Source organism: Acipenser ruthenus, chromosome 3, assembly GCF_902713425.1.
Source record: "Acipenser ruthenus chromosome 3, fAciRut3.2 maternal haplotype, whole genome shotgun sequence".
Classification (NCBI taxonomy): domain Eukaryota; kingdom Metazoa; phylum Chordata; class Actinopteri; order Acipenseriformes; family Acipenseridae; genus Acipenser; species Acipenser ruthenus.
In genome coordinates this window covers 14,547,584-14,574,631 of record NC_081191.1, presented here as the reverse complement: position 1 = coordinate 14,574,631, position 27,048 = coordinate 14,547,584, and the positions used below count along the sequence as shown (strand labels likewise).

Genomic DNA, 27,048 nt, shown 5'->3' with positions numbered 1-27,048 from the left:
CTATATCACTTTTCTGCCTGTTCTAGTAGTAAGACAGTTGTTGTGCATAATTTTGATTTTGTAGTTTTTTTTTTTTGTTTTGTTTTTTTTCAAAGAGCAGTGTGCTGATCATTTTGGACTTTTAATTACACATAAGAAAGAAAGGCTGCTCAATGACCAGTTATGTGTCAGCTGTCAACTTGGAAGTGAGAAATATATTATGTATGTAGCAGAGTTTAGGTCGCCTCATTCAAACAAAGGAGAATATAAGCTGCACTGGAAGTAGTTGCATGCTCCATACAGTCCATCATTGGTCAGTTAAGCTCTCCCCCTCCTTTCTTTCCTGTCAAATCTTATTTTACCCCTTCCATTAAAGATAAACATCAGCTGACAGGCACTCCATGCAAAGCCCATTTCATTGAGGTTCTTGGCACATTGCATTCTGTCTCTAGTAGGACACTTCAGAAATTGGCATCTGCAGATTTTGCATTTGAAAACCCTAAACTGGTCACAATTGTCATTTCCATCTTTTCGATCCACCTTGATGGGTTTTCTCTAGCCGTGACCAACTAGCGACAAACCTTTAGGTGATTGAAAAGTGAAGTTAAGAGAACATTAGGGGCTTCAAATTGAAATTAAAAGCGTCACTCTTTATTTTTCCTGTGGGAACTTGTCATGTGCTGGGATCAACATGCCTTCCAGCTACAGGAAGGGGGACTGAGGACATTAGATAGTTCTCACGGCTTTCTGCAAGTTTTATTTGTACCAGTATTGACCTGTAAAGCAAGTGAATTAATTCTTTAAATATATATATATATATATATATATATATATATATATATATATATATATATATGTTTGAAATGGTTAGAATTTTTATTAACTGTTGCTAATTGATTATCTTGCAGAATGAATAATATATTCAATTCGTGGGTTTAGATTTTTTGTATAACTGTGGTTTTTCAAAGATGTTGACATAATATTGTTACATTTTTTCTGCATCTGCATCTGTGACATTTTTGTTAAACAGCAAAGACATGAACATGACCTTGCACATTTAGCTACCACATTATTTAGATTATTTTGTTACAAAAGTTGCCTTTGGAAGGATTTTAACTTGCTTATCTTGCTTTTCTGCTGAGCATGCCCTACCAACTTTAAAAAAAGCCATTATAACAGCAATGGTACTGTAACAAAAAAAAATAGCTTTTTTTTTTTTTCTAAACTTGGGGTTTATAATGTTTAAGTATTATTTCATTTCTTGTGCGTGTGGTTTCTATTCAGAAACTATGCAATTGTAAGAATATTGACTGTTGACTGTGTATTCACATCTGTTTGATACATTTGGCAGCTATGGAAACTGCAGAGGGATACAGCATCCTCAATGCAAGGGGGATGCTTTTAGAATGAACGTTTAGACTCTAATTTGCAGACGATTAACTTTCCATCATTTTACTGGCCTCCTGATTTTTTGCCATTGGTACAAAACCCATAGATAATGTTAATAGAGAGGTGAGCATTTAATTAAAGCAAACATGAGTTCAGTTTGCTGGAGGTAATTGTAAGTGATAAGTGCGGTGTGGGTTATCTCTGTGCTGTGTAAACAGAAGGAGCTCCTCTACACCATTTCCAGTAGCCATCTGTACATGCAGAAGCCGTGCACCTGTCCATACTAATTATAGGCTGGGGTCAAAGACATGACATTTGAGAAGTTTTCCTGTTAATGAAAACTAAGAAGGTGTTTTTTAAAAGCCATTATAATTGCTATTTACAAATTGGACGCGTGTCTCTGTGTCTGGTGGGGGAGGACGCAGCCTTTGCGTATTATTGTTGTTGTTCTTTCCTCTCTCAGTCTATTTATTTATTTCAGTTATGATTTTTGTATTTATTAGGTATTGTGGCATAAATAATGTAACTATGTAAATAAATAGTGATCATTATTATTTTGTTTTAATAGCATTAAATAAGTGTCTATTTTTAAAAAATTAGATTACTTAAAATAGATTATAAATGTTTGCTTAAATTGAATGAAATTCGAATTTTGGTTCACTGTGATAAAATATATTCCCGTTCTTTAGTCCTTTGTGCCATTTTGGCAATTGGATCGAAAGGAGGGTTAATTAAGATTAAGAATTTATGTTTACATAAATACTCTTGTAAAGTTAACTTTTAGACAATATACAGATCATTGATGGCAGCCTTATGCATGTGGGAAACTAGAAGATATTATATGATTATTATTATTATTAGTATTAGTATTAGTATTAGTATTATTAGTATTATTATTATTATTATTATTTCAGAAAGGAAAGCAATGTGGAGTAGTGGTTAGGGCTCTCGACTCTTGACCGGAGGGTCGTGGGTTCAATCCCCGGTGGGAACGCTGCTGCTGTACCCTTGAGCAAGGTACTTTACCTAGATTGCTCCAGTAAAAACCCACCTGTATAAATGGGTAATTGTATGTAAAAAAAAAAAAAAAAAAAAAAAAAAAAAAAAGTGATATCTTGTAACAATTGTAAGTCGCCCTGGATAAGGGCGTCTGCTAAGAAAGAAATAAATGACGGGGAAAGCAATGCAGTCTTTTCTCAGGTAAACCAGTAAAGTGAAATTTGTAACTTCTTTTCAGGAGCAACTATCATAAAAGGTAATAAAGCTTTGCAGTTGATACTAAACTTGTGGCACACTGTGTGCACATTACCATTTGTAATAAGTGATACTATTTCCTTTTTCATTTTTTGGGTGGTCTTAAGCACAATAATACCCGAGGCAGATGGAACCTTTGCTCAGATATTGATAGGAGGTAATCCGTTATTAGAAATGCTAAATCTAAATTCATTTTTCTAGCCTGCCTGTCAGGATTGCAAGCCAGCTGTAAGGAGGCTGTGTGGTCCAGTGGTTAAAGTCCAGGGCTTGTAACCAGGTGGTCAGTGGTTCAAATCCCACCGCTGCCACTGACTTATTGTGTAACCCTGAGCAAGTCACTTAACCTCCTTGTGCTCCATCCTGTGGATGAGGTGTTAAATCAATGTCCTATTGTAAGTGACTCTGCATATAATGCACAGTTCACAGCCTACCTCTGTAAAGCGCTTTGTTTTGGTGGTCTACAATGAAAGGCACTATATAAAAATTCAGATATTTATTGTGTACTGTACAGCTCCTGCTGTATGAAGTGGTCACAGATACAGTGTTTTGTTATTTAAATTGCTGATTTGTTTTTATTAGCTGCCGTTGTTTGTGAACAAAAGAAAGAAAGAATGAGGTTTTGTCACTGCCGAAAGGACCAGGTGTTTGTCATGTCACATTTCAGGTGTCTGTCGTGCCATTTCAAAGTGCATCAGCATTGTTCTATTTAGAGCTGTGTAATTGTATTATACAGAAATTCCAGCATGAGGCTGATGAGTGCAAAGTTGATAGAAACACTAAGGAGGAGGGAGTCCTTCTACCCGAAACATAGATGTATGTTAATATCAGCTTCTCACAAATCAATATCAAGGATGTCAAAGTATGTTTATCAATATAGGAAATAAAATACTGTGTATTTCACTACACATTTGCCTTTACTGCACCTTTACTGATGTCTTCATGACTACATCCATCGCAATGATAAAAATGTTTTTGATTTGCAATTACAATACTGGGTAGTTACAACATTTTAAAACAGTTATTTATGTGTGACCTTTTCCACACAGTTCCAGAGCCAAACAAAGTCTGAACGAGGGATTAGCATCAATTGTACAAGACGTTTTTCAAAGACATTACTGTTTGTTGTTAAATAGTTTTGGTAGTAATCAGAAATATAGAACAGAATAAAAAAAGGAAGAAATAGCAGAAATAACAGATAGGCATTCTTTTGCTCTGCCTCCTAATCTAATATACATTATTCTAGTATGCCATGTCTCGGTGAGGTTTTCACATTATTGGATTATCTGAGGATTTGTGACAGATCCCTTTTTAGCTAGACATTCATTGCACGGAAAATATTTTAAACCCCATTCTTCACACACACACACACCCTCAGTGTCTCTCACTCACTCACACCCATCCATGTACACACACAATCACCGTGCCACGACCTGCCTTTCACCTCACATTCTGACAATGTGAAAAACCTCAGTCCAAGAAGTATGAGCAGCCTTCTGCTCTAGGTGACAGGTGTCCCGGCTATTGAAGTTGTCCTCTTTTTCTCTCTCTCTTCCTTTAATCCCCATCTCTGTTTTCCCATTGTGTTGCCAATTAACTTCACACACACACACACACACACACACACACACACACACACACACACACACACACACACACACACACCCTCTCTGTTTATTTTCCTGCATCCATCTGGGCTGAGCTGATATTGTAATCACCCTAATGCACATTGCCTTCCCCTCACAAACACACAATGTGCCATCCTGACAAGCCTTTTTATTTCAGATAAGCCAGGGATGTGTGTTTTAATGAATACAAAGCCGTTGTGTGTCGCGGTGCACTCTGCCAGAAGGTAATCTCATTGAATAGGTGCTTTTCAGTGATGCGGGACTTGATAATGTTCCAAGAGTGAAGATGTAACCTGTTATCTGCCGTTACTTATTTTGTTTTTTTGTTTTGCTGTCAGAGAATTTACATTTAAAGGTTAGCTGTAAAAGGAGTGGGGGGAGACAGAGGTGGGTGTTGGGAGCTGAAGTTTAGGAAGGGGACAAGGGAAGGGAAAAAAAAGAATGCCTGTGTTGCATGTTAGACATTCAGACAGGACTTTGGGAGGTGAGATAACCAAGTCGTTATCTGTAATTGGGTTTTTGTGGTGGATTTTAGGCAGCTTTAACAAAAAAAGGTGATAATGGGGGAGACAATGAATTATTTATTGACACAACTCTTAACTATTAGATTGATGTGGAATTTGAGCAGTATAATGGCTTGATTAGCTATTTTATTAGGAGGCAATTGCAAGAGGACGACTCCCCTGTTCACTGAAAATCCATAAAACACATCCATATAAGTAGCTAGTTGTTTTATTTTATATCTAATGGCCAGGGAGGGACTGAATGCATGCTGGAGGAGAATTTTCTGTAGCTTTTGCATGTGAGGTGTTGCTAGAAAAAGAAAAAAAAAGCTTGTATTATTATTATTATTATTATTATTATTATTATTATTATTATTATTATTACTAATAATAATAATAATAATAATAATAATAATAATAATAATAATAATAATAATAATAATAATTTCAAACTTTTTGCATTGTATTACAATATTCAGGTTCCTTTATTGGCCAAGAAACATCGAAGGTTCTGTACCTGTGTTCAAAGTGTTTTTTTTTTAATAGTGGTGTTACAATCTGATCACAGCACAATAGACCAACTAGGAAGAGCAGCAGAGCAGGTGGGAATGCCTCTGATCAAATACAACTCTTCATGTTGTGATTATCTCTTCTAGGGATTTCTAAAAAAGAAAGATTATACTTGCTCTTTTAACTGTGTGGCTGTTCTATTATAGCACAACAACAAGAAGAAAAGCTATGGCCCTAATTAAGATTTGTTTGAAGCCTGAGGCTATATTTCCCTTGACTGCATGGATCAATAGGCAGACACCATAGTTGTCTATATTTTACCACCATTGACTGAGCATATTGACATTTTTGGTTTGTTACTGCCTGAGTGAGCATGATGAAACACTGAATATTACCAAGCTAAACTGACACAACATGTAACCTAGTATGCTTCTAAAGTGTGTTTCTATTTATGTTTATTTATTTTTTTTTTATAAAAGGAATTTTAAAATAGGTAACTAGTACAGTAAAGTGATATTTGATTGATTTCGGTGTCACTACATCTTTATGTAAAAATATAAAAGTTTATGAATTAAAACTATGATAGTAATAGGCTAGATGCAATCTCAGTATTGTATAGTACAATCACATATTCACATGTAACTGGCTTTACCCTTTGTACTGCTTAAAAAATATGGTTATGCACTATAAAATAATACAAAAAACAAGGCCATGGTTTCATAAAAGCAACATGCATATTTAGTAGCTTGTACATATTTTATTAATTTTTTTAATATGTATAAAACAGTTGCAGAATTAGCGAGACAGCAGGAAAATCATTTTGAATTTAAATCACAAGCTAGTACAGATTTATTTTCTTTCAAATGTATTAATTCTAGCTCCTCACATAAAGATTCACACCTCATCCTCTTAATCTAGAACAAGACAAGCAAATGTTCTGAAAAAATTAAGCATGGTTCAGTAAATGTATCTAATTATTCATTAGCCACTTGGTTAATGATGTGCTGCGAATTGTTTTTAATTGCTTGTTTTCATTAGTTTGACGACCAGAGACCTGGAGATTGTGAAAGGAGAATAAGAACCCCATGCCAGCTTCAGGAAAGTGCTGTGTTCCTGACTGATCAGCAGGTGCTACTGAGATGAATGTGCAGTGTAAATTATTCCAAGGGCAGAGAGTGTCAATTCATAAAAATGGAAAGCGTTAGAGAAAGTGAGTGAGCTGGATTCTGGTTTGTGGGTTAGATCTAAAGAGCTGTTTTGTTAAACTGCTACATCTGCTCTATTATGAATATTGTACTGGTTCAACTAAAAATAACACCCTGTAATTTGTACGCCATCATAATCTTTTGTTAATGCAAGAAGGCCAGTTTGAATTGGTTAACATTATACTCTCAACCTTTTTCTTTAAACCTCCCATCGTTCTCAGTTTAAACCAATTTACACCTTTTTCTGTCAGAAAAAAAAGCAACATCACTGAAATCAGGTAACTGTTTTCGTCTGGATATTCTAAATGCAATGTATCTGTCATATGTTTTTTGTTATCATTCATAATGAAAACCAAGTATACTCCAATAAAATCAAAGTCATCACCTCTTAACAAACCCATTTTTACCTGTTTATCTGGTGTTATCTTGTTGTATTTATATGATCTGTTTTTAGCGTTAAAGACACAAGCTATTCATTTTAGAGAAAGAACAGATAATCATATCGGTATGGTTATTCGGTAATGGCAGTTAGCCACCTGAACACAATCTTGAAGGATAAGTTACAATATGTTGAATAACAATGAAGTATAGATGAACTTGTGCAGCTATTGATGTGAAGTTAAACAGCTAAACTGCTGAGAAGACCTGCAGCTGATACTGCCTTTGATGTTCTGTTTGTCCATGAGAAGCTTAGCAAATTTGTAGAGGTGGGCTGAAAAGCAAACAGTAATGTTGAGACAATTGTTACTCGGCCTCTACTTCTGTTAAATGTATTTTCAATAAACCAAACCTCCCTGGTCTCTATACATGTGTACACTTCTCACTAATGTACTGTGAAGATTAAAGAGTGTGCAAAATCAACTTTCTGTTGTGGTTTAACATGGTCGGGCAGAAGGCCAACAAACAGTGCCCCGGTTATCTAATGATGTTTTAACGGGTTTGGTAAGGCAGTAGCCAAGCAAATACAGACTGTAATAAGGGTGCTTGAACTTCCCATTGGGGAATACAGTATAGACCTACTGTTACGTTTAGAAACATTCAGTAGGTGCTAACTGAACATCTTCATATTGCTGAATTATGCATTTGCCATATGATTAAGAGGTGGCATTTCTCCAAAGAGCACTGTTTGTAATTTCACCACACTTGTCTGTATGACTCTGCTCAAACTGTGCTTGTGTTTTCCACACCCTGTCTGGCAACAAAACAATCCGGGACATGTTTTAAAGTATGCGTCTGAACGTATTAAAGGATTTTGCAGCACTGATAAAGAAGTGCAAAATACAGTGGAAGTACCACACTGGCTCAGACTTGTTTCCCAGAGTCCCCTGGGTACTGACTCTGCAGCCAATCAGGATTTAAAAAGAGACAAATAAAGAGGGTGGAAGGCATTGTAGGAATCCATGCCAATTCTTAAAAGTGAAAGGATGAGATTATCATTAACCCTTTAAGTGTAAAACAGCTGCCTGGGGGCTTTTCCTCTGTTTTTCCATGGTTTTGAGCTCAGCTGATAATTAAAGAAGAAGAAAAAAACGAAAAGCATGTTTGCAGCTGGGTAAGAACCGTGGAGCCCAAGATGTTTGACTATCAACCATAAACACAGATGCCTTCAAAGTTCTGTTTTTCTTCCAAGTGGAAGAGGCTGGCGCAGAACAGATGCCTTCAGTTTGGAGAAGGCAGCAGCCTCTGGATATAATTTGTGTTCTCTCTTCTCTTGTTCTCCTGGGACCCTTTCTCACAGGTGAAATCAGATGTGGGGAAATGCATTCACAGAAAGCAGCAGATCCTTTCGTGAGATGTCTTCAAAGAGATTGAGCTACGGTCATCTAAAAGAAGAGATACTTATCCATTATTCTCCTAATGAATTGTCTTGACCCTGATGGCTCTCTTTGGATTGATGTGCACACCTTGTATATTGATGGGTCTATTGGCAATTCAAGTCAAAAGCAGTGGGGGTAATACATAGCACAACTCCAGTTCTTGAAAGTCTGAGATATAGCTATAATCATTAGCAGTTGCATTGCAGTATCTTTAATACTGTTAGAGGTATATAATTATATGTAGTTGGCTATGTAACTAAATATAAAAAAGAAAGAGCAGCTGCATTATGCTGTTTGTGATATATGTTTTAGCAAGCGATTCATCTTATTTAATATATTTGATATAAGTGACAAGTATCTGTAACCGTGCACAAATAAACAAATTCATTATTCCATTTATTGCAATGCTTTTACAGCACTTTACATTTTGATTGTTAGGATTTCGGTACAGAAAAAGGTATTGCCCACTGTGGCAAAGTGGTTTGCAGTGTTCACCATGTGTATTGCTCAGTTAAATCCACGGGGTTCAGTCTTGAAACAATAAACACAGTTTTAAACACACACAAGACACACACACGATCACAAGTCCAGATTGAGTGCTAAAGTGCGAGTGGTGAAATACAATTTATTCGTGAACAGTTGTGCAGTGTTGTCCGGGTTTGGTGCTGGCCTTACGTGACAGCTCCGGATCGTGTTAGTCGTCTAACAAGAACAAACAAGTATTATTAGACACGGCAAACAAACAAAACACTCATGGTTACTTCACAGTTTTTCCTACAGCGGTTCGCTCTCAACCATAACAAAAGGAACAGATTGCCTAGCCACATTCCCTTTTGTACCGACAGTCACGCCCCCCCTTGGTTAGCGAATGCAACCGTTTATCCTCCAATTCGCGGTTGCCACATCGCTTCCCTTCTTGGGCGATGACTTGGTGTACCGTAGCTCCGGCCCCTTTCTAGATGGCCGACTTCCACCCAACCCTTGGAATGAATTGTCAGACCATCCAGTCTGGGGGACTCTGTTCCCATTACACAGCGCCCGCACAGATCATCAAGATTCATTCTTTTTCTGTCACACCCACTTATTAAAATGCATTTATATGTATGAAAGTGTTACATAACAATAAAAAATATGTATAAAATAAATACATTTCGCCTCACTTGGTTGGAAATATGAAAAGATGTGTTGTGTGAGCCAGTAATTCCATTCCCATCAGTGATAATGTCTCTTTAGCAACATCTGGTTTTCACATCCTATTTTAGCAGCAAGAATCCTTTATATGACATGAGTTTGTGTTCTGGATTTTCTGTTGCGGCAGCTTTGACTACTGCTTGGAGTGCAGATTTACACATGTGTTTCGCTTTATTTCATACCATTGAGAAAAAGTACTATATACTATTTGGAAAGGGTGTTTTCCTTGTTTCCATGACAGCAAAGTATGCAGTGTCTCTTTTTAATAACACCCCAGCGATAGAACAAATTGCTGTCATTTGGTGTGCAAGATGTTCATAATAAGAAATACTGTGAGAACACTTAATCCTGTGGAGTATGGCATTTTCTGCCTGTCTGTGCTTATCTCAAGCCACTGTTTCAGTAAGCTCAGTCAGTGTGTATGGCAATATTGTTTCAACAAAGGTGCGAAAATCCGGGAACACGATAAACACTTAAATAATGGTTTTACTGTGTTTCTACGAAGAACGTGCTCGGTTTGGCAGTTTTGCAAAGATACGATCTTAATTTGCTATTTCCTCTTTGGCAGTATTAAATTATCCACATAATAATTCACAGCTGCAGAGGGATCTCTTATAAAGGCACAGCTGCAGTTTTATGTTGGTAAATTTAAGTTAAACATTGCGCAAACTACATTCTGTTTTTTTGGAAGGGTCTTTTTCAGCACCATTTGGAAACCACAGTTAATTCACTGTGCAGCTTAGCAGTGGATAGTTAAGGATCACGTGGTCCATATGCATTTGAATGTCTAATGGATAAAAAGCCCTGTATTTATCCCAGCAAGTTCACTATGTTCATATGTATTTATGCAGCAAGTTCATTACAGCCAGTGGATATCCCCTGACATAAATGGGATTAAAACTGAGCCCTCTGTATGATGTTTGAGAAGAATGACAGTCTGCTCTACTAGTTACTTCTACCAGGTGTTTGTCTAATGCATATATAGGATACATATTTAAAGATGAAAGGTCCAAACAGAAGCAACATAGAACACACTGTGTGCCCAAGTCTGAAGACTATTAGGGCATGTGTGCTGAGATAACAAAATCATAATCCTAAACTTTAATGTTCAATCTCTTTGCTATTTAGGGAACCCTTTACCAGTTAGACCTGTCAGAATTGGATTAAGTCTGGATTACAGTAACAAGGACGTTTTTTTTTCTTTAGGAATTTGCTGAACATTCTGCTGTTCAGGTTTCTGAAGACTATTTAGAATGAATATACCAAAGAGAGCAAAGGGGCAGTAGAAAAAAAGGCACTTGTGTTTGACTGTTCAACTGTGTTAAACAGCACTTTTCAGAGTGTGGTAAATATTGGACTTGTGGCATTCAAAAGTTGACCTGTTATACAGAATATATAAATCCATTAAACAGACAAAGGCAAGCTGACAGGTTGGGGCAGTTGAAGAAGGTTGTACAGTCCCTGTGTTGAAAAAGATCAAACCAAAGTAATATTGGTAATTCAGTAATCCAATAGGGCACACTGGGTTATTTTATAGAACTTGTTAATGAGGTTGATAATCTAGTGCTAGAAGCAGAAGAAAAATGGTCCTCCTGTTCATATGTAGATAAAAGGGTGGGGTTTCTCATCCTCAATTGTGATGTGTGCAGGTTTCTTTCTGGTGTTGTCAGGAGAAGAGATTGATCTCTGGGCTGCAGGCCAAAACAATATCGGTACGAGCCAGAAGAGGACAGAGGAAATTAGCAGAGAATGGGATCTGTAAAATAGTGGAAAGGCATTGAGTTAAATAGGAAAGGCCAGAAGAAAAAAAGGAAAGGGGAACTCAAGTTTGAATAGAAACAAACGACAGCCAAAATGAGATGATTATTTATTTATTTATTTATTTATCAGATTTCCTTCAAGGAAAAAAGAAAGGTTTCTGACATGTTTAAAACAGTTATGAAAACTATTAACATGTTATACCCGACAGTTCTGTTCATTGCTTCACAATGGTACATTAAAATGCATTTCTTTCTATTTAAAAAATCTATGAATAAAAAAAAAAATACAAGTGCAATAGATACCATTCCAGGGTGAAATATCAATCAAATGTTAGCCTTTTGGCGACATTCGGGGGCGGGAGCTGGGGCCCTTCATTGCCGTCTGTCATTTACCAATTTCCTATTTAATCCCCAATCACACACACCTTCCCTGTCTAGTGTTTTTGTTTTCTTCCTCCTCCTTTCACACGTGCCTTTGCATTGGTCTTCTCTGGGGGTTAAGTCTCACTTCCTCAACCTTAAGTCAGGCTTTCTCTACCTTCGTTAAAGGGAGGTTCTCACCACGTGAGTCAGAGGGGATCCCCGGCCACACTCTATCATTTCGGAGCGCATGTGCTTATCTTACCTCATCACGTAAGGCTCTGCTCTATTTCCATTTCCTTTAAGGTCCCAACAGCACCAGGACTGATTTCCTCGCCCCGAGAGGCGCCTCTGCCGAGCCAGAGATCTCCTATGTGTTTTCAGATCCTCGGGGCTAGCAGGCTTCGAGACCGGGCCCTCTCCTCTGAGCAGGACGGCTCCTCGGTCAGGGATCTCTTTTCTATCCTAATTTCCAAGTCCAGGCCATATCTGCCTGCTCGTAAGTCTGGGCTAGCAGCCCACTTCTCTAACCTAAGTCCGGACTCTCTCTACTCACTATTGTCCCACTAACAGCTCGTTTCTGCTTCCTCTGCTCTATCCTTATAGCCGCAGCTCACACTCTGTGAATCTGTCTTTATTTATGTAGTGCAGTTCACATCAATAAAGGCGTCTCAGAGCGCTTTACATAAAATAAAATGTACATAAAATAAGCATTTAAGTAAAACTAAAACATACCTGATGCACTGTAAAATATCTCCCTTAACAGTTAAAGGGAAATTAAAAGGGGGGGGGGGGGGGGGGGGGGGAGCAATGCAAGGTGTCATTCAGCAGCTGCTCTTTTAACTTGAAAAGATCTCCTTACTCAGATTACAATGTCTATGTTACCAGGAGTTGGGTAGCTTTAATGGTTTTTACCCCACATGGAGCACTGTGTATTAAAGCGCTGCACACTGATCCCAGGTCAGTATGATGTGTGAAATCAATTTATTTGAACCTCTTTGTCTCTGTAGGAATTTGGCTGAACGCCAGTTGTTTTTGTTGAATGTTCTTTGTGTTGCAATATACTTCTTAAAGGTGTGGCCATCAGGAGTCTTATTTAGAGCTTTTTTTTTGGTTTATTTGTTTCCTTTTTAACACAATTGTACTCGTAGTGAGTTGCAATAGATTACGTGCAATAGAAAGTATTGTTTTTAAACATTTATTCAGAGATTTCGTTAACACAAAATAAATCCATTGGATGGAAAAATATTTTGTCTTGCGTTCACGGGACGCACATAATGGGAAAGGGATGCAGTCATGCATATTCGCAGTAATCTATTACACTGCAGAAAAATGACCGTAAAATACTTGTGTTTTTTTAAATTTTTTTTAATTGTTCTGCAATATAACAGCATTGATTAAGGTACACTCCAGTCCTGTAGGTGGCAGCAATAAGCCTCATATTTGGCTTACGCAGCCATATTAAGGATATTTACTTTTAGGCCCTGTCCACACTACATAACCGATTTCGAGAAAGATACTCGATCAAGTGACATCCCTTTAAACAAATGTAGCTGATTATGTTTCATAATTAAACTCAGTAAAAAGCTGTTACAAAACAATCTATGCTTTTACCTTAATATCTTGCCTGAGCCTCATTCTGGTCCTTTTAATTTTATTTCAAATAGAGCTGACAAATTACGTGAATTCTTCATCCCCAATCCTACTTGTTATTTTCTGCACTAGTGCATGAATACCTAGTGCAGAGTGTACACTGATAGCAAGTCAGTTGTCAATTGGAAGTTTTTTTGCTAAGCAGTCAGCAGCATCTTCAGGGGATTCTCATGAAGATCATCCATCTGCATCTCAGCCATCTACTTCTGACTGTACGAGGACTACAGTGATTTATTTTTTTTGGTGTTAAAAGTTGGGATGGTATATTTGCTCATGTTTCATAGTTCTCATTAACCTATTGATATTTCAGAATCTCTCCTTTAACATTTTTGAAGGGAACACGACATTGTTTACATGTGTTAACTGCAAGGTCATGTTTCCTGCCTCAACAATTATATTCAATCCACGCATTTTCAGTACCAACCAATGATAATGAGTTTATTCTACATATGGTCATTTTTTGTTAGTCAGGGCTGCAGTTTAGTTTTTGACTCCTCAGTAAAAGCTAAGGCAGAGATTAAGCGATGTGCTTATAATAAGGATGATTAAATTGTGTTCTTTTTTCTGATCAAATTTAAAACTTGATCAGTAAGTGCGCGCATTTGTGGAATTTTAGCAGTGTCGCTGTAAACAATAAAAACTACTGTATGATTATTTTAGTAGTCACATTAACCCTTACAAAATCCTTTAATATCTCTATAATGTCCTATATATAACTTTTAATTAAGTTCATGTGTGGCATTTTCTCATTGGTACTGTAAAAAAGCATAGATTTAAAATAATCGTAACACAAACGTGGATGCAATGACTTAATGGCTTGAAGCATATTCAGAAAGACATAAACTCGCATTTCCATCTATATAGTTTCCCTAAAGATCCAAAACAATTTAGAATTTAGCAAGAGCCAAGCAGGTTTGTATTGTAGCGTGCACGGGGGAAGGCAGTAGCAGGACTGGTAGGTGACGTAATCACACACGAAGACATAAGCCCGATATACGCTCCTTGCAAGGGAGCCGGCTCTTCTGTACAGCAGTATCAGCTCTATGCTTTAGTGCGAGAGGTCCCGGGTTCGCACTTGCCCTCCGCCTGTGTAATCACACACGAAGACATAAGCCCGATATACGCTCCTTGGTGCTTTTAAAAATAGCAAATGGGAGGGTGGGTGGGGGGATGTCATTTGTTCTGAATTTTATTCCAATAAATAAATACTAGTACCACATTTAACATCTTGTAGTTCAGGGTGGTGAATTGTAAGGGCTGTTGCAGTTTCTTATAAATGTAATGTCCTGTTGTCTATCCTATCGTAATGTTTTTGGTTTACCTTTATTACGTAGGTGCTTAAAATGTGTTATGAAACATGCCTTTATATTTCACTGTGTTTATAGTAGTGCCGGTCCTGAAGGCTGCAGGAGCAAATAAATAAATAAGTAATGCAGGGGAAGCGAACGACACAGATATGCCATAATAATAACGAACTGGTCATTAAGAACGTTGCTAAGGAAGTGACACATTCCCTTTTCTAGTGCAGAGGCTCATGCGATCTTCAGACTGTGCTGGGGGGCGGGCGGTGAACAAAATTATTACTCGAGTGGCAATGCATTTAAGTCATTTTTCCGCCCCCCACGGCTTTGCGCCCTGGGCGGCTGTCCTGCTCGCCCATCCCTAATTATGGCTCTGTTTAACAGTGCGTCCTGGGTTTGAGCTTTGAAAATCCGGTCACCCTAGGGATAGGGCTTTCTTGTCCTATGCACCAAGGCTGTGGAACTCACTCCCTGTCTGTTTTTAAATCTCGCCTTAAAACACATTTATTTAAATTGGCATTCTTTTAGATTCTTTGTTGTTTTTATTTTCTTTATTTTTAATGTTAGTAGTTTGTATTCAATTCTGTATAGGTCATGAGTTTTGTTTTATTGCTATTTTACTTGTCTTCCCTTGCTTTGTTAAGCACGTTGTGGTAATCCTTTATGAAAGGAGCTATATAAAATAAAGATTATTATTATTATAATTATTATTATTATTATTATTATTATTATTATATTATTTAAAAAAAAACAAAAAAACAAGCGGATCACAACCATGTTCGCCTTTGTGGAGGAGGTGCCTGAACAGAAGAACAGCTGCTGGTAGGTAGAAGATATATATATATATATATTGTAATAAGTTATTATTTAGGCTATTAGAAATAACCATGGTGCTAAAGCTATGGTACAACACGTAAACCCAAGTTTAACAGTCTCAGAGAAAGAAAAAAAAATACTGAGGAACAGAAAGTCCTTTTCTTTGGGTTCTATTGTTTAGTTATATTATTCATATAAATCAATTTGTATTCTAAATACTAGTAAATGAAACTGGCTGTGGTGCTCCAAGAATACATTTAAGGAAATTGTTTTATTTTTGAGTGTCCCACTAGAGTGAAAGAGCCTGGCTACTATCTATAACTATGGCTCATACAACAAAAGACCTTTGAGCCATTCCGTAGCTTGCTGCTTTACCTCAGGGAGCCCTAAGGCTTTCTGTAGTGATGCCTGGGCTGCTCTGTTATTACCATAAAAACCTATAATGCAGTTGTGTTTCAGTAGACCTCTAGACTAAAGCATTACAAGGAAAAACAAGAGCACAGTTCTGAAACTGTGTAATGTCTACATAACGTTTCTGTCACTTTTGGAAGGTTTTTGAAGGTGGCTAAAATAGGAAATGACAGGTTTCTCTGTTCAACCTTCCACAAATCAAAATAGATTCTTCTTTAAAAACAACATTTAGTTGACGTATATGGCCATCCTCTGGTTGCAGCTGAATCAAATTTGAATAAAACTGAGCTATGGTACACTGCAAAGGGAAAACCTTAAGTATCCCTGTGACACTTTACTTACCTGTTATATCATAAATCATAACAATCCTGCTTTTTTTTCCTGTAGCACAAACTTATTTAATGAGTGCTGATGCTGTTGCTGTGCTGAATATAACTGGTTATACAGGTACACATTTTTGGATACTATACATTTGTTCTACAAAGAAATGACTGCCATAATGCCAGCATACTTGAATAATTATTACCTTACACCTAATGACTGTGAATCTCAAGGTATTTTACAACTACAGTATCATTTATTCACCAGCTCCCTCACTCCAGGGGTTTATTCTTTAGTAGCTGTAGTCAGCCATTTGACTGATATCTGTGAGATGTTGTTGAATGGTGGAGCTTCACGAGAGAGAGAGCTGCTGTAAAATATGCACAAGGACAGAAATAAAATCTGCAACAGAAAAGAATAGGAAATAAGTAACAATAAATTGTGCAGGCAGTTGCATGTCACAAGTTGCTGATACAGTTTTGTGTACAAAACAAATCTTACACTTTGAAGATTGTAAAATGTAAGTGTTGCATGTGAATAATGTATTTATAATTATGTTGAAAAACAACCAATTTTTTGAAGTGGAAGCACTGATATCACTTTTTTTTTTGTCCAAAAAAGAACTACAGCAGAAAAATACATATATATCAGTGGATAGAAATTCTGGCCTGTGATTGGTTAAAACCTCATCAGAGGAGGAAAAATAGATTGAAGTATTGTCGTAACATCCTTACACCACCGGGCAGTAGTCTCCATCTGTCATGTGATTGGTTCACATCACTGTCAGTCCCGCCCTTTTCAAAGGAACGCCCTCCACCGCCACTCCAACAACAAGATAAAATGGCTGAATGAAAAAACTGGTGAACGGCAGTTCTGTGAGAAAATTAATTGCAAAACATACCACAAAAGAAAGAAAAAAAACTTGCAGTATGAACATCAAAAACATTTTCTGTTATTTATTTATGTTGTTTAGTTGTATACTTATGCTACATCATCTATATTTAAACAAAATACTGTAAAGCCATAAATATTTGCGACCAAAATATTTGGCGAATCACACCCATAAAACCTATTTTGCTCCAGAAATGTTGGCGACCTGTTGCACTGGTAGTAGTATATTACTTCATTATATGTATAGCACTAATTTCCCACTATAGACCTCCTCTCTAGTCCATATTTACTATATATATATATCTTTTTTTTTTTTCTAATGTGGGTGTATGAAAAACCGTAGGAATTTGTTGATACCGGGCAGTTCTTGCGGAAGCAGATATGCCGTTCTGTGGAGCCGCAGTAACAGGGTCAGGCTCATACACACCAGCCCTGCTTCCGTGTTTAATTACCTGAAGGGCAAAACATCAGGCGGAGAGTGTGTGAAAATCTAATATCTCTGGGCTCCAGTTTGTTGCTCTGACATCCTGCATGGCTGGCCCTGTCCGTCCACAAACGTCAGGGCCTGTTCCTGACAGCAGGCTATCTCTGCCGGGCCTGGGTTCCTTCTATTCAGGAGGCATTGTGTGGAAGAGGGTTTGGTCAGGAATCCGAGGTTCCTGCCGGTCCTGCACTCTCACTTGCCGGCCCCTGCTACACTGACAGATTTGCCTGTTTTGTTTTTCTTGTTAGGGACAGAGCAGATCCTAAAGCAGGCTTCAAATTAGCAGTCGTAACGCGTCCAGCGGTTCCTGCCAGAATAGTTTTTTAGTCTGACAGATATGCTTGTTTTTTAGCGCTAATAATAGTCTAGGTATTGTTGTATGTGTAGGTCTGGCACTGGGAGTCCTGAGAACTACTGTAGCCCCTGAAAATAGTGGCGAGAGAAAGTGATAATCAGCTTTGACCATAAGAAAAACAAAAACAAATGAAACTCAATTGGTTAGTTAGGCATAAGTGCTGATATGTGTTGATACAAACATCAGCTGAGCACGGTTCATATTAATCAATACTATTCGGTGTTTTGAGATGCTTGCACAAACTGTGCTTCATGAACCAAATGATAATAATCATAACGTTGTTGTTGTTGTTGTTGTTGTTGTTGTTGTTGTTGTTGTTGTTGTTGTTATGTTAATCTCAACAATGAGCAGTTTTCTTGAACAAACTTAGAGAATTGTGATCAAATACAATTCACAAACATGAAAATTTTAGCCTGTACTTCATGTTAATTAATTCAGTCTACTGCGTGTGCTTTAAAAAAAGATAGTTCATTACGTAATAAAACCTAATCATTTGCAAATGAAAGAGAAATCAGAAAAACCTAAGAAAAATGTCACAGAATACCTAGGGCACATTCTACATGGAGTGTTACTTTTGCCAGTGCTGAAACAGAAGATGTTTTTTTGGCACTTCTAGAAGGTACAACAGGGCAGATCAGAAAGTGATGTTTCACTGACTCGATACTGTATGTGTACACATGCAGAGAAGACTGGTTGCTGATTATGACTGGCGTACCAGCACTGGATAGAATAAAGCATGATGAACTGAGGGTACCAGAGTACTGTGTACTGTGAGCTCCATCTAGTGAATGATATGAACCTCTTTATTGTCAAGATGGTGCAGATGGTGTGCAGATTAGAAAAAAAGGCTCTATTTCATTGCATTCAGTATGATTGCTTAACATGAAAGCTACAGTATCTCTTATCCTTCAGATGTAAAATTGCAGGAGAATTTGCTGGAAAGTAACCATATGTCAGTAAAAATATTTTTGGCCACCCTTCAAAAGTCAGGTAAGTGTCAGACAACAGTCTGAGCCAAAAATCCTCATTAGCATTTATTGTTGTGAGTGTACAAGCAGAAAATGTGAAATTGGTATGTCATGAATAGCTCCACAGAACAGTTTGGAGCGGGGTGAGCATTAAGAGAAAGTTTCCCAGATGGCAGGCAGCACAGAAGCAGAGCAGTGCTGCGGGTTTTTGTCTCTGCTCTTGGGAGGCGGGAAAGCTCACTGGAGCATACACTATCGCCCTTGAATTTCAATAGAACCAACTCTTCATCAGTCAGTGAAGGGAGATTGGAGTGTGAGAGAGCATTTTATCTCAAACACAATACCTGTTCAGTGAATTAAAACACATTACAGTATAAGAGAACATTACAATACAGTATTGGAGTGACTGGCTTCAGCAGTGCATAGTACAGGAACTGTGCAGAGACATGCAAATAACTACACAAATTACAAAGGCTTAATGTTAAGTAGTGAATGAATTTAGGATTCTGCTGGTATGAAAATAACTAACTTATCTGTGTTCTTGTTACAGTAGAGCCACAACACATTGAAGAAATAGAAATTCTGCTGTACTACTGTTTTATTTTTTTATTATAACTATGGCATCCATAGTCAGTGGCTTCTTTTTTAGGACAATTTGCTTGAACTATAGAAGAAGTCCAAGGACTTACGAACAGTGAATCCATTGTACACAGTTTTAGAACGCAAGCCAAAATGGTTGATAGTTCCAGCGAAACCTGTGATTACATTAAAAGTGTTTTAACTGCCCATTCATTCCCTTAAAATCTAATACAATTATAATAAATACAAATTAGTAGTACCGTGTATTTATTGGTGGCTTTAAGTTTCTAAATGTAAAAACCTATACATTTGTAGGGCTACTTATTTTCCATTCTAGGGAATAGCAAATTCAGTTTCTTTTTGTTTTTTTTTAATTGACCATTTCCGGTTATTCTGTTTTTTCCCGCTTGTATCAATATATTAACATGGCATTTGATCATAAATATAATGTTCATAGTTAAAATAAGTACATTAATAAATATTACCATTATTATTTTTTTATTCAAGCCAAGAATTTCCAGTTAGACTCTTGTTGCTGTAATAGTAAGTAAAGCACCTGAAGACACTTCTTCAGACATGTCATAATGTTTATAAACATCACTTGGCTCATTGCTGGCATTATAATAAGCAGGGAAACGTAATTTATATTACAACAGTTCAAAAACCAGCAGTAGTGTGAAAGAATCATATTTATAGTCTTCCACTGACACTGTTCAAATGAAGGTGTTTTGAAAATACCTGTTTAGCTTATTGCTGGCGTTACAATAACAATAAAAAAAATATTAAACAGTTTAGTACTAGTCTAGCAATGTCACGTGAGAGTAATCCTATTTACAGTACTCCACAAATGAAGTTTAGCGTTTTACTGGTATTAAAAAATAACCAGGATAAAATATGAAACGCTTTGAAAACTAACTCGTTGCTACACAGGTTCATTGCTGTGCATCACCCGATTGTAATTTAAATAGCTCTCCTTTTAATGTAAACGCAGAATGAATCCTCCCAATTCTTTCTTTGCTAATTCTGCCTTGTTATTTGCTAAATTTAATGAGGTGTGTCTCCACAGTAAATTATGCAGAGTCCCAGTTGCCAAATACACAGTATCTAAATCTCCTAGAAGGTGGCACACATTAATTTATCACGTTTGTGCTGATTTAAACTCGGTTCTGTAATAAAAGTAAGAAATAGACAGGCTCCCTCCGTTGGTTCCAGAAAGAGTAACTCACAGGCCGTCTCTCTCTCTCTCTCTCTCTCTCTCTCTCTCTCTCTCTCTCTCTCTCTCTCTCTCTCTCTCTCTCTCTCTCTCTCTCTGACAGATCGCACATTGGGTGGGTCTTGCTTGCCAGTGGGATGCTTTAGGAAAGCACTAATGGCTTCCAGCTGTGTGGAAAATAAGACCCTTTGGGGTCCAACACACACTCACAAGAAGTGGAATATTTTAATATGAAAGCACAGCTAATTCATACATTTTGTTCCCTATCATTGGGCCATAAAAGATGTTTTTTCCAATATGCCCCAATTGGAGGCCAGTGGTCCGAGAGAGAAAGGGAACCTACAAGCGGAGAAATTAGGACATTAGCGAATCCGCCCCTCCAAGCTGGTGCTCCACTGACAGGTAGACCCACCACAAGAGGGGGAGGTCGTGTTGACCATTCATCTATAGCTCATCATTGAGTGTCATTCCATTCAGTGTATCAAGTCTTGCACAAAAAAAGTCAAAATGAGCCCCCATTCAGCTTTGTTAAAGCCAACTCTAGGAGTAAAATGCACTATTTGAATCTGTTTTGCCCATGTTTTTTTCTTCTTTTTATTACTCTTTCACTCTGTTAATGCAGCCCTGTCTTAAATGAGGGCCTTTTATTTGGCTAGTTTGAATATATCTTGCCACTAATTCCCTTTGCATTGAAAAGAGGTTGGCAGGCAGATGGGGGTAGGAGAAGACTGTTTGGTTTGGTGTATTGCTTTCAAATGGAATCAATGAGGTTGCAGGTCTTTTTAAATGACTTAATACCCACTGAGCAGAGTCATGAATTCACATTGTATCACAACAGAGAACTATAAGTAATGGGGAAAGTTGGAAAGACCCAGAGACAGGACTTAATTTAGGCACTGAGTACTCAGCTTGCAAGGGCTTAACCGAAATAAATGCATTTCTCAAACTTTTCTCAGACTTTGTTTCCTAATGGTAAGTGATGATTTACCATTGTTCAGCTGCTGTGAAGTTCTTTATTTATTTATATACACAGTAGTATCTGCGTATAGGAACACCGCCTAAGAGAACACCCTTGTGGTGAAACAGATTAATCCCATTGTAAATACTCCGCCTAAAGGAACAGAAACTATACTTTTTGGCACTGATAGCGATTCATTCACAACTGATACAATACTATTTTGTAACCTGATAACACATCATCATCAGACTTGAGTTAAAGTAGTTTATTCAATCTTTTCAGAACTGATTTGTTATTGTGAGTGTCTCGAGGAACACTGGTTTATTCAATATTTCAATGTATCAGAGCCTCGATGTGCATTGTGACTTCCATGAGTGCACCTCATCGCTACAAAATGGCATGTAAACAAACGGCAAAACACACCGCAGCTTCTCTTGCTACAAAAAGTTGGACATTTCTGAATCAGACGCAAGTCGCTTAGCAATTTGGTGTTTCCCGTTCTGTTGAGTTATTTCACCATTCTGTTAAATAACTTTGTGCATGTACTGAATATTGCTCCTGTACATGTATTCATAATTAATCTAGAGCTGCTGCTGCATTTTTTAACGTGTGTAGGGCTGCTGTGTTAATTTAGTTTGACAGTTTATTAACATTAGTTTGTCTGTTACTTTATTATTATAGTTTATGAACATATACTAGCCTATTGCCTTTCTCTTACATATTCTGTTCATTTTATATGTTGATGCACTTGTGTCATGACAAGTAATACATATTTATGTATTGATTCAATTGTGTCTCTGGTCAACTCCGTCTTAGAGAACACTTAGCCTGCTTCCCAAGGGGTGTTCTCTTAGTCGGAGACTACTGTATATATATATATATATATATATATATATATATATATATATATATATATATATATATATATATATATATATATATATATTACGGGCAAACCTCGAAACTGGGCAATTCGCGGATTGCACAACAATGCCATGTCAAAGTCCAAAATGAATCTCAAAGATCTTTAATTTTATGTTTTCAGGGGACAGAGACAGCGCTACGATTTGAAGAGCTTGTTTGACCCGCCTACCTGAGTAGCGTCATTCACTCACTCACCCATCTCATTCATAAAAACTACACAGGAAGTCCAGTTTCAGAAAATAGGCATATATTTAAAAATTTATTTTTATTGATGACATGACAATATGAAATATTTAATGGGATATATAATTATTATTAAAATCTAGATATGTATTACGTACTTAATTTACACTCTCAGTCACTCCGCTGAGGATGCTCTCCAGCTCTTTAAATCGCTTGTCATAAACACTGTCAAACGTCAATCAGCTAATCATTCCACCCAGTAACTGCATCCATCTTTCTGATTGGACAGTTCAGTACAACTCCTTATTATTATTGGTTGTTATTATGTTATTAATAATACTGTTCTTATTATATTCAAGTGTCAACAGGGTTTCTCATGTTCATTTTTGTTCCGATGTTCCTTGTTCTGAGTTGCAGGTAATATTGTTCCGAAGCGTGACGTAGGTATATATCTCTATTCCTATCCGGCTGTTGCCGATGGTACTACACATGTGTCTCATGTTAATTTTTGTTCGGGTGATCCTTGTTTCGAAGGTCTGCTTGTCACTCACCAGGAATGAAAGAAGGAGTGATTCGGACCCTGCTCAAGAAGCAGTGGGCAGACCGTAGTTTGCCTGGGCAAAACCCAAAATAAGTTACTTTCATTTTTATTTCGAGCTTTGCCCAAAGTCAGCGAGATATGAAATATGTATGTGTGTGTGGTGTTGTAATTGAGTCTGATGTGTTTGAATGGTTAGATTTTAGTCTCTGCAAAATACATAAAATGACAAAATTTGCTTTTAAAAACTAGTTGTCAACATTTGTTACTGCAGATTGTTATTTTGCATATCAACCGATATTGTGAAGTTGATACAGCATTCAGAATTGTTTTTCCCCTCTATATTTAATAAAAATTGTATAAGTCATTTAAATATATATATATATATATATATATATATATATATATATATATATATATATATATATATATATATATATATATATATATATACACACATATATATAATATAACAAAGAAATTTTCAAAGAAAGATATTTAGCAGTTGAAACCTGGCAGAATATTTTATTAAATAATAAGAGGAAAGCAAGCTCCTGAAGATGCAGCTGGCTTCCGCTGCTGCCTGTGAAACTGCTTGCTAAAGTCGACTCGCATGCAGAGGCATTCTGTCAGCTCCTTCCCCAGGCAGACTTGTACTTTAGGTGAGAATCTCCAAGGAACAGAGCTTTGTTGACATGGATCAATTTAAAGCAGCAATTACTACAGCGAAAGGAACACTGAAAAAGTGTCTTACATTTGTAACTGTTAGACCTGTGAAATATATAATAATGCATTTTTAATGCTTCTGTGTACAATACCTTCTTAAAGTAGCAGCATATACAATATATAACATACAATAAGAGGTTGTTTTTAGATTGTATTTCTATTCATGATTCTCAATGCAGTAAGCATATGTTGTTCTCTTTATGTGTAGGTCTTTATAATATTTAAACTTGTACTACTGTATATAAATGTATTTTTTTCTTTAATTTCCACCGGTTTTATTGTATCGTCCAATCTATGAAAACATGCAAACTGTAAAAGTTTAACTGTGAAAATGCAAACATTTTGAAATTACCAATTTTAGTGGCAATTGCACTGAACCAGTTGGTGTTTGGGTAGATATAGTAAATGGTGCAACTGCTTTTTACGAACCGTTCTTTTGGACCACTTATATGTTTTGTAGGTCTTAAAAGACCTAAAATGGGAGCCCCACTTCTACTGAGTGAATTGGTCATCAGATAGAGAACAATCATTGTTATTCCAGACCTCTTACAGCTCTTCTGACAACAGTGGAATTTTAAGAGCTTCATTGCATTAGGTGAGGCTCGCAGGCTGCATTACAGCTGAAGTGTTTACTAACTGACACTATTTGTCAAGGAGCCACAGGCCCTACCGTCAACCAAGAGAGGGCACATTCTTAGAGAGAAAAAAAGAAAATTTGGGCAGTTTTTCCTGTGTTCCCCACATGGGTTTCATCAGTGGTTTAGGCAGCAACCAGGAGAATTGCATTCAAGCTGACAGGGGCTGAAAATCCAGACATATGTTAATCAGATGCAGTGAAAACAGGGAGAGAGATGAAATGCGGCTGGGGGTGGGGGTAGGGAAAGGAGGGGGATCTACTGTATTTGAGAGGCTACAAGAGCTAAACCAGAAGATATAAATCATTTTGAGCAACCAGAATTGTTTTAAAAGGTGAATAGTACTTAAGTCCTTATTTTGGTCCCAAATCTTTTTGATTGAACAGGCCATAGAGCTAAATAATTACTAAGAAAACAATATTCTTAACTAACGTGGAATGTTTATTTTTAAATTGGCTTTGTACTTCTTGGCTTTCAAGAAATCTTGTAGTAATCCAGTAACTATAGGCAGATTATCTTTGGTTTTGTTATTTGAATTAAAATGTAAAAAAAAAATGTCCAGACCCATAGTAATATGAGATTTTATTTTTTTAAATATTGAGTCATTGGTAAAACATGTTCACATATGGACAACTACTTAACAGTAAGCCAACAGTTAGCATCTGCAATCAATACTGTGAACTGACAGTAGCTCAAATATATGTTGTAGCGAAAGTTCAAATGGAAAATAGATGAGGAGCACATCTTAAAGGGGACTGTATACAAAGGTGGGGTGTTTCAAGAAATGCTTCTGTGATCTGCATTCCTCTGTCTCTCCCGCTCTTCCACTCCCCCCTTTCACACTGCCACAGAATGTATGGTTACAGCTAGTCAGCTGAGAGGGGGGCTCGAGCTGAGATAATTTGCACTTGCATCCCTGTCATTGTTCTGCCTGAAGAGACGGGCTCGGTTCAAGGCCACATGTGCTCCTGTCATCGTTCACATTTCTGCTCTAAGTGCAATACGGAGTGTCAGCTCTCCATCTGTCTTTGCCTAGCAAAAACGCACAGGCCGTGCTTCCTGCCTCCAGCTAGGCTGCCACTGCCAGTCTTGCTGGCCCCTCATGTCTTCAGCACTCATTTCAAAGTACTGAGCAGAAAGCTTGGAATGAGCTTGCCTTGAGACAAACACAGAGAAAAAGGGGGAGGGGGGGGGGGGGGGCTTGTTGTGAGGCACAGATCTTGTTACACGCTGCCAGGTGAGTCCAGGATTTACCTTTGCAAAGGGCTGTTCTCTGCTGCTGTTTGCCTTAGCTGGTTTAAAATTTCTGATTGCGCCGACTTAAAAGGTCTATGAAGTAAAGTGTTTAGTGGTTCTGCAGAAATAATTTTTGTGTGTACAGCAAGTGTGACAAATTGTTTAAACTCAACTGTAATAGTTTGCCATATGTTTTGCAGAGCTACTGCATAATTCATAGTTTGTAATTATATTTTATAATTAAGTTAAGCCATGGTGATTATACCTCATACTCATTCATTTGTCTGCATGTCCATTAGCAGCAATGACTGTATAGTACAGTACTGGGGTATAGTACAGTTGTCCTTTGCCATTCCATTATAGCAATAGTGATACTTAGAATTAAAAATGACAATAGTGGCATGTGCACTGCACCTTAATCACCAGATCTGACCCTTTTAAAATGGGCAGACACGAAAGTATAGGCATCTTCTTAGGTTGAGGTCTTATTGGAACCTGGCTAAATCCTTGCAACTTGAGGAAAACAAGAAAGAACTCTGCTTCTGTGTTGTGTTAGCAGTCTGCTCTGGCTGCTGGATTATGAAGGCAGTTTATGTGAGGATTGACCGTGGTCATGTGGCTGATGCAAACACCCAGTCTCTAGATAACAGGCAGGAAGAAAGCTTGCAGCTGGCTGCTTATGTGGATTACTGGGGGAGGACAGGCTGAAGAGACTGCACAGTCTGTACACCTCGCAGATGGTTGTTTTGAAACAGTATCCACTGGCTTGACTTGCTGCTCCGCTTGCGCGTAGGTACTACTGCCAGTTTTTTCTTTGAGGGCGGGGGTGTTGTGAATAACGTGTGGGTTGCACTCCACCAATACCATGGTTCTTCATGTTTGGATGCCGTTGTGACAGGAGCTTTTTGGTCAAAAGGCAAGGATGCTAAAAGGATTGAGGAAAAGCTACAGATGTGCAAATCAAATGTGCATAAAATATCAACGCAGGGGTTGGAAAAGTTCAAAGTGACTCTTTTGGGCACAGAATGTTTTACACATGCCATAAGAGTCAAAGGTCACTGAGGATTGTATTAGGAGAAAAGGGATCATAACAATAAGTGCTATTTAAGGTATTGTATCTCTTGGTTTCACTCTTTTTAGAAATGCAATAAAGTGTTTTGGTTTATAAAAGTCTGTTTAGTAGGTGTTACTACTGTACTGCTTTCTGGTTTACTGTTGTGCTGTGTTGTAATTAAGTTGTCTGCAAAGCTGTTCGAGAAGAAA

General features: G+C 37.5%; 1 protein-coding gene across 7 annotated transcripts in view; it reads left to right on the top strand.

Annotated features, from left to right (window-relative positions):
- The window catches only part of LOC117394912 (protein CBFA2T1-like), a 61,487-nt gene that overhangs the window by 2,021 nt on the left and 32,418 nt on the right, over positions 1–27,048 (top strand). Inside the window, exon 1 of one of the 7 annotated variants that reach the window (XM_059012592.1) lies at positions 25,542–25,786. The exons of 3 other annotated variants lie outside the window; for them this stretch is intronic. The gene's annotated coding sequence lies outside the window, so the exon portion shown is untranslated. Of the gene's footprint in view, positions 1–25,541; positions 25,787–26,417; positions 26,579–26,611; positions 26,895–27,048 lie in introns of those variants that run through there. 3 more of the 7 variants (XM_059012593.1, XM_033993638.3, XM_033993637.3) reach the window with 3 other exon arrangements.